This window comes from Protopterus annectens, chromosome 4.part0 (assembly GCF_019279795.1).
Source record: "Protopterus annectens isolate FY-2018-M chromosome 4.part0, PAN1.0, whole genome shotgun sequence".
NCBI lineage: Eukaryota > Metazoa > Chordata > Ceratodontiformes > Protopteridae > Protopterus > Protopterus annectens.
Window position 1 is genome coordinate 513,424,063 of NC_056733.1, and position 9,441 is coordinate 513,433,503.

Genomic DNA, 9,441 nt, shown 5'->3' on the forward strand with positions numbered 1-9,441 from the left:
GATGAGTTTATACCTCAAATCCCACTTTTCATGCATGCATAAAATGTCTGTGGTTTTCCTCAGGTGATGTCCCTTTAGCTCTGCCTGTACAAGTCACCTTCCCTAGGATGGCTAAATCAGAATCAGCCATACAGCCACATCCCTCCCCAGCTGCTCTATTCAATACTCTGGACACTAATTATATGGACCATAGACAGGGCTATAACCATCTGTGCAACAGAGCCAGCCATTGTCTTCACTTAATGCTAATTAGAGGTTTTTCATGATTCTGATTTTCAAGCATCTGTGGTCTGTAGTTTGCTTTGTAATGTCATGCTACATAACTTGTTGCTGGTTTCTGTATCAGATTAGCATTGATTTTAACTTTTTTATTTGGGAATGACCTGAATTATTTTTATCTTGGGTTAGGATCTCTGCAATGCAGGTTTTTATGAATACACACACACACACACACACACACACACACACACACACACACACACACACACACACACACACACACACACACACACACACACACACACACACTCTTGACAGCGGATCATTAGCTGTGTCATAGACTGTTGGTAATCAAGAAATAATTCTAAAATATTGTGTAGAATTTCCTAATTCACACCTACTGGACAGTGTGATTATTATAGAGATATACACACTCATCACAGTCACATTCCATGTTTCTCAGGCATCTATGTCTGCATTAAGACTTTCTCTCTCAACTGGATCATGAGTAACATCACCCCCCTTTCTTCCATTTTTTTAACATAAGGTCAGCGTGTTGCATAAACTGCCATCAACTCTCTTGATAGAGCGTCTCTTCTACCTTTTTCAACAGTTATGCCTGACAGTCATACAATCCAGCCATCTCTTGGCTAGTAGTCCTTGTCTCCTCCTGTCTTCTTCCTGTTTCTCCAAAATCTGCTTAACCAAATCATCTTTTGCTTTCCTGCACATGTCGCTGATCTACCTTAATCTGTTCTCTTTGACCTTCTCTGTAATTGGAGCTACTTTGGCTTCTCTTCTAATGTCCCTATTTCTTCATCCGTCTGTAGTTTGTATTTTGTTACACATCTCAAGCACTTCATCTCCATCACCTCAACCTTACTCTGTTGCTTTGCCATCAATGCCCAGGTTTTTATGCCATACAGAAGCACTGGTTGTACTATTGTTTTATATACCGGTATTCTTATATTGCACACTATCACTAACACTTTGAGCCAATTGGCTTCAGCATCTCTGATTCTGGCTTTTATCTTCTCATTCAAATTTCCATTTTCCTCAACCATATCTCTGAGATGCTTGAAGTCGTCAACCTGTTTAACTGTTTTTCCCATGTTTATGCTTCTTCTTCTGCTTTATTCTATTTGCTGTCAGGATATCAGTCTTGCCTGTACTCAGTTTCATCCCATGTGCCTTCAGTTTTGCATTCCAGTCCTCTATCTTTTGCTGAAGTTCCAGCTCAGAGTCTACTTGTAGTCCCACATCACCTGCATACAGAACTTTGTTGATCTGATACTTTTGACCTGCTTGCTGATGCAGTCCATCACCAGTATTAAAGCAGTAGGCTCAGAGCAGAACCCTGATGCACACCTAAACCCATGGGGACCCATCTGTGAGAGCGAACACTATCTGTACTTTTGTCATTGGGTCTCTCCACAGAGCCTGCACTACTTCTAACAATGTTTCTGGGCCTTTGAACCATTGCAGGACTGGCCTTATCATCCTCCTTTGGATCTTGTCGTATGATTTCTCCATGTCTAAGAAAACACAATTTGGCTGTTTCCTCATCTCTAGTTCTTCCCCACTATGTGTCTCACTTCAAACATCAGGTCAGTTTTACTGTATCCTGATCTGAATACAAACTGCTCTTCTCACATCTCACTTTCTACTGCTCTAGTCTACTCTGACCTGCACCAGGGACCCAATCTAATGGTGGGAGGGATCTACATGCCCCTAATGGGACCTTGTCAGGGATAGCCTTGCAGCTATGCAAAAATTGTCTCTAGGTGATCTGGGCACATTGACTAATTTAGCCTAAAAGGGGCATGAGTGCTTGGCAGTTGTAAACACTGCTTCCAGAAATTCCAACGCAATATTCTTAGGGCATTACATGATTTACTGTGACGATTTTTTTGTAGAAGTGCATGAGAAAGTGTCATAATCACTGTATCAATTTCACAGCTGCTGTAAAATAAATCACCTTCTGTCAGAAAATGCACAATGACAGGTTAGTGCCGCAAGAGCTTGGTCTTACTGATGAAATGCATTGAATATTGCCTCAGATTTTAAAACATAAAATTATGATGAAATGTTAGCCAAATCAAAAAACTGTGCCATAACATTGCCTGTTATCAGTCCTTCAGCAACAACCTCCTAGAATCCTTATCTTGTGGAATGTTGGCTATAATGGCTATGTACATATGTTTATCATATTAATCACTGCTGCAGTATTCAAAGCTATATGGGTTATGTCCTGCCAAGGATGTAACAGCCGACCAGCTTCCAAAGCTTCAGGGTGCTTTCCACACACCCAAAATTTAGGCAGCTTGAGCTGAGCTGTCTAAAAGGACAGGTTTGAACCTTAAGACCTCCAGAGCTTTTCTGCAGTGTATGCATCTGCAACTTTGATTTTCAGAATTTTGAATTTTCAGGCTCATATGTTAAAGTTTATTCTGACTAATTGTGAAAATATGAGGAATGGTTTATCTGCAATTCCTTCTTGTCAGGAAAAAATCTGCTTTGAGTGGTTTAGTTCCTTCCATTTTACTGCTCACTACTCATTGTTTAAGGTGTGTTTATGGTTCTGTAGATACTTCTTCTAAGGATGTGGCCAGCGGTACTGTGTTGAGGAGGTCTGCCTGGCTGCATTCTCAAAACCTCCCAGAAGATGTAAAAATGAGACTTTAAATTCTTCTTTGATTAGAGATTTAGTTTTTAGATCCTCTACTATATAAGTTATCAAATATGTGATGAGAACAGTAGCTGATTCATGGAAGCTCTCAGGTTTTTCAGGCCACCTTTTCCAAATTTCCAAGGGATTCTCTAGCTCCTTGTCCAGTTTTGGCAAGAAACAGAATTAACAGTCTTAGCAAAATGTTGGCAAGCAGACATTTAATTAAAAAATTGCATCAGGAAGGTTCCAGAAAGAAAGCAGGGACCTGACAAAACAAAAGACATCCAAACAAGTCAGAATGACTATATAAGGGATCATGCCCCCCTCCCACCCTGACAATCCTTTATCTCTTCCAGAAAGTCTGAATCTCCATTTCTCTCTCTCTGGCAATAGACAGTTTCAGAAAAATGAGTTCTGAAGATCATTCATCAAGGTTACAGATGGCAGTAGGAAAAAAATTCCTCCTTTCCAGGAAGTTATTCCCCATCCGCCAGACCAGATTCTTTACTTCCCCCTATCCTACAACAAATCTTATCTCAAGTAGTAATGGAGACAGCTCCTCCTTCTCAGGTTGGGGAAGGTTTTTATTCAAGGAACCAGATCTTAAACCCTGTGCAGACTAGCCATATTAGCTTGGGATATAGCTTTACAGGACACTCTCACCTACATCCTACATTCCATGAGAGAAAAACTGCGTGGCAGATAATCTAAGCAGTACAAATGCAGACCCCCACAAAATGAAACTATATCAAGGGGTCTTCCGAGACTTGATCCATCTGTGGGGAGTTCCTCAAGTTAGACCAATTTGCCTCCTCTCTGAACAATCAGCTGTCAAATTTTTGCTCCAGGACTCCATACAAGAAGGTCTGGAAGACAGCTGCCTTTTTCCTTCCTTGGACAGGAATGTTCCCGTATCCTTTTCCACCCCTTTCACTGATGTCCAGGGTAGTTCTGAAGATGCCGAAGGAATCCTTCAGTATCATTTGGTGTCTCCATTCTGGCCCTGGCAACAGTGGTTTTCCCTTCTTTTGGAATTGGGTAAGGGCAATTATTGCAAGCTTCCTCACAGAATGTATCTGCTCATACAAGAACAGGGGTGTTTGATACAGCCTGACCCCAAGCAACTTCAACTGACTGCCTGGATGTTAGGGTTCTTATTCCTTATAGTCACCTGTTAGTGTTTCTACAAATATAGGAAACAGTTGCTACAGTACAATTTATGCACTGTCTGCATGGAATGCTACAGTGCTCAAAAAAATATATATATTTTTTCTTTTAAACTGTAGCAAGCAGTTGCTCCAGTTTAGACCACACACAGAGCACTGCAGCATCATTCAGGTTTTACTGCAAATGCAACACTGGCTTTTAAAAATTAGTATTACATTAAAGAGAGCTCCAGATCAGCTGATCCCACCCCCTCCAACACTTTGTTCCTATGGCAGTTGCCCATCTTGCCTCTTGCCTCATCCTAGCTATGGTACTCTTCCCACCATCACAAAACTGTTCTAGACAGGGTCAAGACTCATTCTACTAGGGCATTGGTTTCATCTATGGCTCTTTGGAAAGGCTTGGATTATAGAAGTATTCTAGAAGCAGCAACTTGGTCCTTTGTACACACTTTTATAAGGCAGTACAAGCTTGATTCCTTGTATAGCGCTAGATCAGGTTTTGCTAGGACTATTCTCCAGGCATTCCTGGACCCTTCCCCTTCCACCTCCAAAATTTTGTAAGCTATGATAATCTCCCAATATAGCTTAGGCTACTGCAGCAGTGATCTATATGAAAAACATAGTACAGTTGTGTAAGTAAAGTAATCATAACAGTAGATGTTCAAATGATCACTACTGCAGTAGCTGCTCCCCCCCCCCCCGCCATCCCCCTTAGTTTTTAGTGTATTATTATACCAAGGTATAGACATTCATATATTTTTTATTCCTAGCTATGTCTTCTCAGGGCTCAGCCTCCCTCTGCCAGCTGGCATGAGTTCTAAAGAGCTTAGTGCCCAAATATGTCTTTTTAGACATCTCAGCTCAAGCTGCCTAATGGTTCGAGTACATGGAAGGTGCCCTGAAGCTTTGGAAGCTGGCTGGCTGTTATATCCTTGACAGGATATAACGCAATAGTTTAGGCTACTGCAGCAGTGAGTATTCAAACATTTACTGTTATGGTGAGTTTACTTACACAACTGTACTTTCTGTCCTGAAAGTTGGTTTTTAGTTATGGTTAGTTGAGTTCATAACTACTGTAAGACTTCACCTCTTTAGAAGGAAGCATACAATCGTATTTTAGCAGTTCATGAGACAAGGTCTTCTAGGTGGCATTTTGTAAATCTGGAATTAAAAATATTAAAAATGAGCACGCTTTGGAGAAATGTTAGCAGTATTTAAAAACATTAATCTTATTATTAGACATTATGAGGTATGCAGTATCACTTACATGATAAAAAAAACTGATGTTATACTCACTTTAGTAAAAAAAAAACATTCTGGGTTGATCTGTACAATGACTGTGCCATAGTTCATAGGGTGGGGCCTCAGTAATGGCTGGAAAATGTAGTCTCAGAATTCTGTGAAATGACCCAGGTTATTAGCATACTAATGTCCAATGGAAAACAAGATAAAATAAGTACTTGTTTAAGTCTGTTCATCATTTGTTAAAGAGGAATAAAATGTCTCTATCTAGGAAAGAAGACAGTCTTGGTGATCTTGCCTTTAAGTATAGCAGGGGAAATGCTGGTTGGTCCATAATGGGAGGACTGGTGTAAAAGAGATAATGAAGATATTTTTATTTTAAAATAAATAAGCAAAGTTAAATGTCCTTGTTTTATTTCACAGCGCTGTGTCACATCAATGGGCTGGTCACTCCAGCCAATTTCAATCCTGTGGATATTGACACTGGGAGAATTGAACCATCTCAAATTCATCATAATGAAGTCTGCATTGTATGCTGATGAGAAACTGCACAGGATTAATAGAAGCTTTTAAACATATTATGGCCACTGAATGTTTTCTTTGTTATAGGAAGATAAATAATCTCAGGAATGAATGCTACCACTGGAGAGGGCAAGGTACCTCTTAGTGCTACTTTAAAAGGCACTGTCTTAGGTAGATGGTGAGAAATGCAGTAGATGTACAGGGACATACAGCCTAATCAATTTATTGTATTAAAAGGAAAGGATACATACCATCCCATAAACTTGATGGCAGTAGCAGTTTAACAGCACAATGTTAGTTAATAAAAAATATTTAATAAAAAAGGTGCATTGAACCTCGTTCTGCCTAACCTTGTTCACAACCAATTAGAGCTTTCTTTCACTTTTGATTCTCAGTCTGCTTCTGATACCAGTCACTTTACACAACCTGGTCCAATGGAAAATGGCTGCTTTGCATAGTTCAGGTTTACTAACATCAATCTGTAAAAACTAAATGAAAACTCCAGCCAAGCTGGAACTTCCAATGAGTGATCTCTCAAACTTCTTGAATCAGAGGCCCATGGGATATATGCAAATGACCCTTATGAACACCAGGTGTTTTGACTAATTGGCAATTCTGAATGCCCATGATTTGTTTCATAGCTTTAATGGACAATTTCAGGCCAATAAAGCCAAACCCCACTAGCTGTGGATATGCATATTTCGGCCTTGTTATGACCTCATCAGCACAGCACAAGCAGAGTGTTTGACTAAGCATAAGAAACACAGGGCTGTTACACTCAGCTGCATTCAGAATCACCAATTAGCTGAAACACCTGGTGTTCATAAGGGTCATTTGCATATATCCCATGGGCCTCCGATTCAAGAGGTTTGAGAGGTCACTCATTGGAAGTTCCAGCTTGGCTGGAGTTTTAATTTAGTTTTACAAATTGTTTTTTTTCCGTGTGACCTCCTCACTCATTGTTTTAGTTTGTTATTTGAGATATTTTGCAGTCACCCTAATGATAATGGACATCAGCTTCCCCTTCCCTGAGGATTTTATTTTATTGCACAGCTGTCAATCAAAGGGGTGTTGATCACAGTCGGTTGCCAATACACAGGTTGTTCTAAAGTATTAGGCTAACTGCTCTGAATTGCCATTTTAAGCATACCCAATAACTTCAGGTCAGAATCAAACCCTGCACCTTGTATTTATGAGGTGAAGACCTTAACCATTATGCCAGACCCACTCACCTTATAAGTATATGAGTGTTGCATGATGTATCACTGCACACATTTAATCATGTGTTGAAATGTTAGCGTTTTTCTTCAGTTTTACAGCTGGTCTAGTTATGTAATTGTCAAAGTTCATTAGATCAGCCATTGCATGATTCCAGGGCTTTTTCTCTTTCTTCCAATTTGTGTGACCTTGGAGTTAGTGTATTTAATTTCCAGGGGTATGGGGCAAAGCCCACATGTTGGGGGGGGGGGGGGCAAGCCTCAAACATAAAAGTTTTTTGCTTTAATTTGGTAATTGCAAATGTAACCTATTGGTTTACATTTGCAATTACTATTTTTCCAATGATTTTAGTGGACATTAATAGTAATTGCTGATGAGTTTGTTCAATGTTTTGAGTTTCAATCAAACTCACCTGTGATTAATCATTATAAACTCATATTTATCTATATCGATATAGATTACTATATCGAGCTAGTAAAGATGTGCAGCAGGCAGGGGTGATAAAGGAGAATGAGGGAAACGCACATACAAGCGAGGAGAGTGTGTTGAGCAGATGGAAAGAGTACTTTGAGGGGTTGATGAATGAAGAGAATGAGAGGGAGAGAAGGTTGGATGATGTGCGGATAGTGAATCATGACATGCAGTGGATTAGCAAGGAGGAAGTAAGGATAGCTATGAAGAGGATGAAGAATGGAAAGGCTAATGGACCAGATGACATACCTGTGGAAGCATGGAGGTGTTTAGGTGAAATGGCAGTGGAGTTTCTAACTAGATTGTTTAATGAAATCTTGGAAAGTGAGAGGATGCCTGAGGAATGGAGAAAAAGTGTTTTGGTACCGATTTTTAAGAATGAGGGTGATGTGCAGAGCTGTAGTAACTACAGAGGGATTAAACTGATCTGTCACAGCATGAAGTTATGGGAAAGAGTAGTGGAAGCTAGCTTAATAAGGGAGGTGATGATTAGTGATCAGCAGTATGGTTTCATGCCAGGAAAGAGCACTACAGATGCAATGTTTGCTCTGAGAGTGTTGATGGAGAAGTGCAGAGAAGGTCAGAAAGAGTTGCATTGTGTCTTTGTGGATTTAGAGAAAGCATATGACAGGGTGCCTAGAGAGGAGTTGTGGTATTGTATGAGGAAGTTGGGAGCGTCAGAGAAGTATGTAAGAGTGGTATAGGATATGTACGAGGGTAGTGTGACAGCGGTGAGGTCTGCAGTGGGAGTGACAGATGTTTTTAAGGTGGAGGTGGGATTACATCAAGGATCAGCTCTGAGCCCTTTCTTATTTGCAATGGTGATGGACAGGTTGACAGACGAGATCAGACAGGAGTCCCCATGGACTATGATGTTTGCAGATGACATTGTAATCTGTAGTGAGAGTAGGGAACAGGTGGAGGAGACCCTGGAGAGGTGAAGATATGCTCTAGAGAGAAGAGGAATGAAGGTCAGCAGGGCTAAGACAGAATATATGTGTGTGAATGAGAGGGAGGATAGAGGGAGTAGAGGTGGGGAAGGTGGATGAGTTTAAGTACTTGGAATCAACAGTTCAGAGTAATGGTGAGTGTGGAAGAGAGGTGAAGAAGAAAGTACAGGCAGGATGGAGTGGGTGTAGAGGAGTGTCAGGAGTGATTTGTGACAGATGAGTACCAGTAAGAGTGAAGGGGAAGGTCTACAAGAGGGTAGTGAGACCAGCTATGTTATAGGGGTTGGAAACAGTGGCACTGACAAAAAGGCAGGAGTCAGAGCTTGACGTGGCAAAGTTGAAGATGTTAAGATTTGCACTGGGTGTGACGAGGATGGACAGGATTAGGAATAAGTATATCAGAGGGTCAGCCCAGGTTAGAAGGTTTGGAGACAAAGCCAGAGAGGCAAGATTACATTGGTTTGGACATGTGCTGAGGAGGGGTGCAGAGTATATTGGGAAAAAGATGCTAAGGATGAATCTGCCAGGTAACAGGAAAAGAGGGAGGCCTAAGATAAGGTTTATGGATGTGGTGAGGATATGCAGGTGGTTGGTGTGACAGAGCAAGATGCAGAGGATAGGAAGAAATGAAAACAGTTGATCTGCTGTGGCGACCCCTAACGGGAGCAGCCGAAAGAAGAAGAAGAAGAAGAAGAAGATCTACATCTATATCGAGATAGACATAGATATAGATGTCTGTGTGTAAATATATAACTATATATATAATATATATATATATATATATATATATATATATATATATATATATATATATATATATATATGGGTCTACTTCAAAAGAATGAAAGACCATTTTACCGAAGATGAAATGAATGAGACGACATCGCCGAAACTTCATTTTCACAAATGACCAAAATGCCGAAAGTTTTCACAGTGTAAGTATCCAACTGGCCACCATCTAACAACAAAACACACAGCA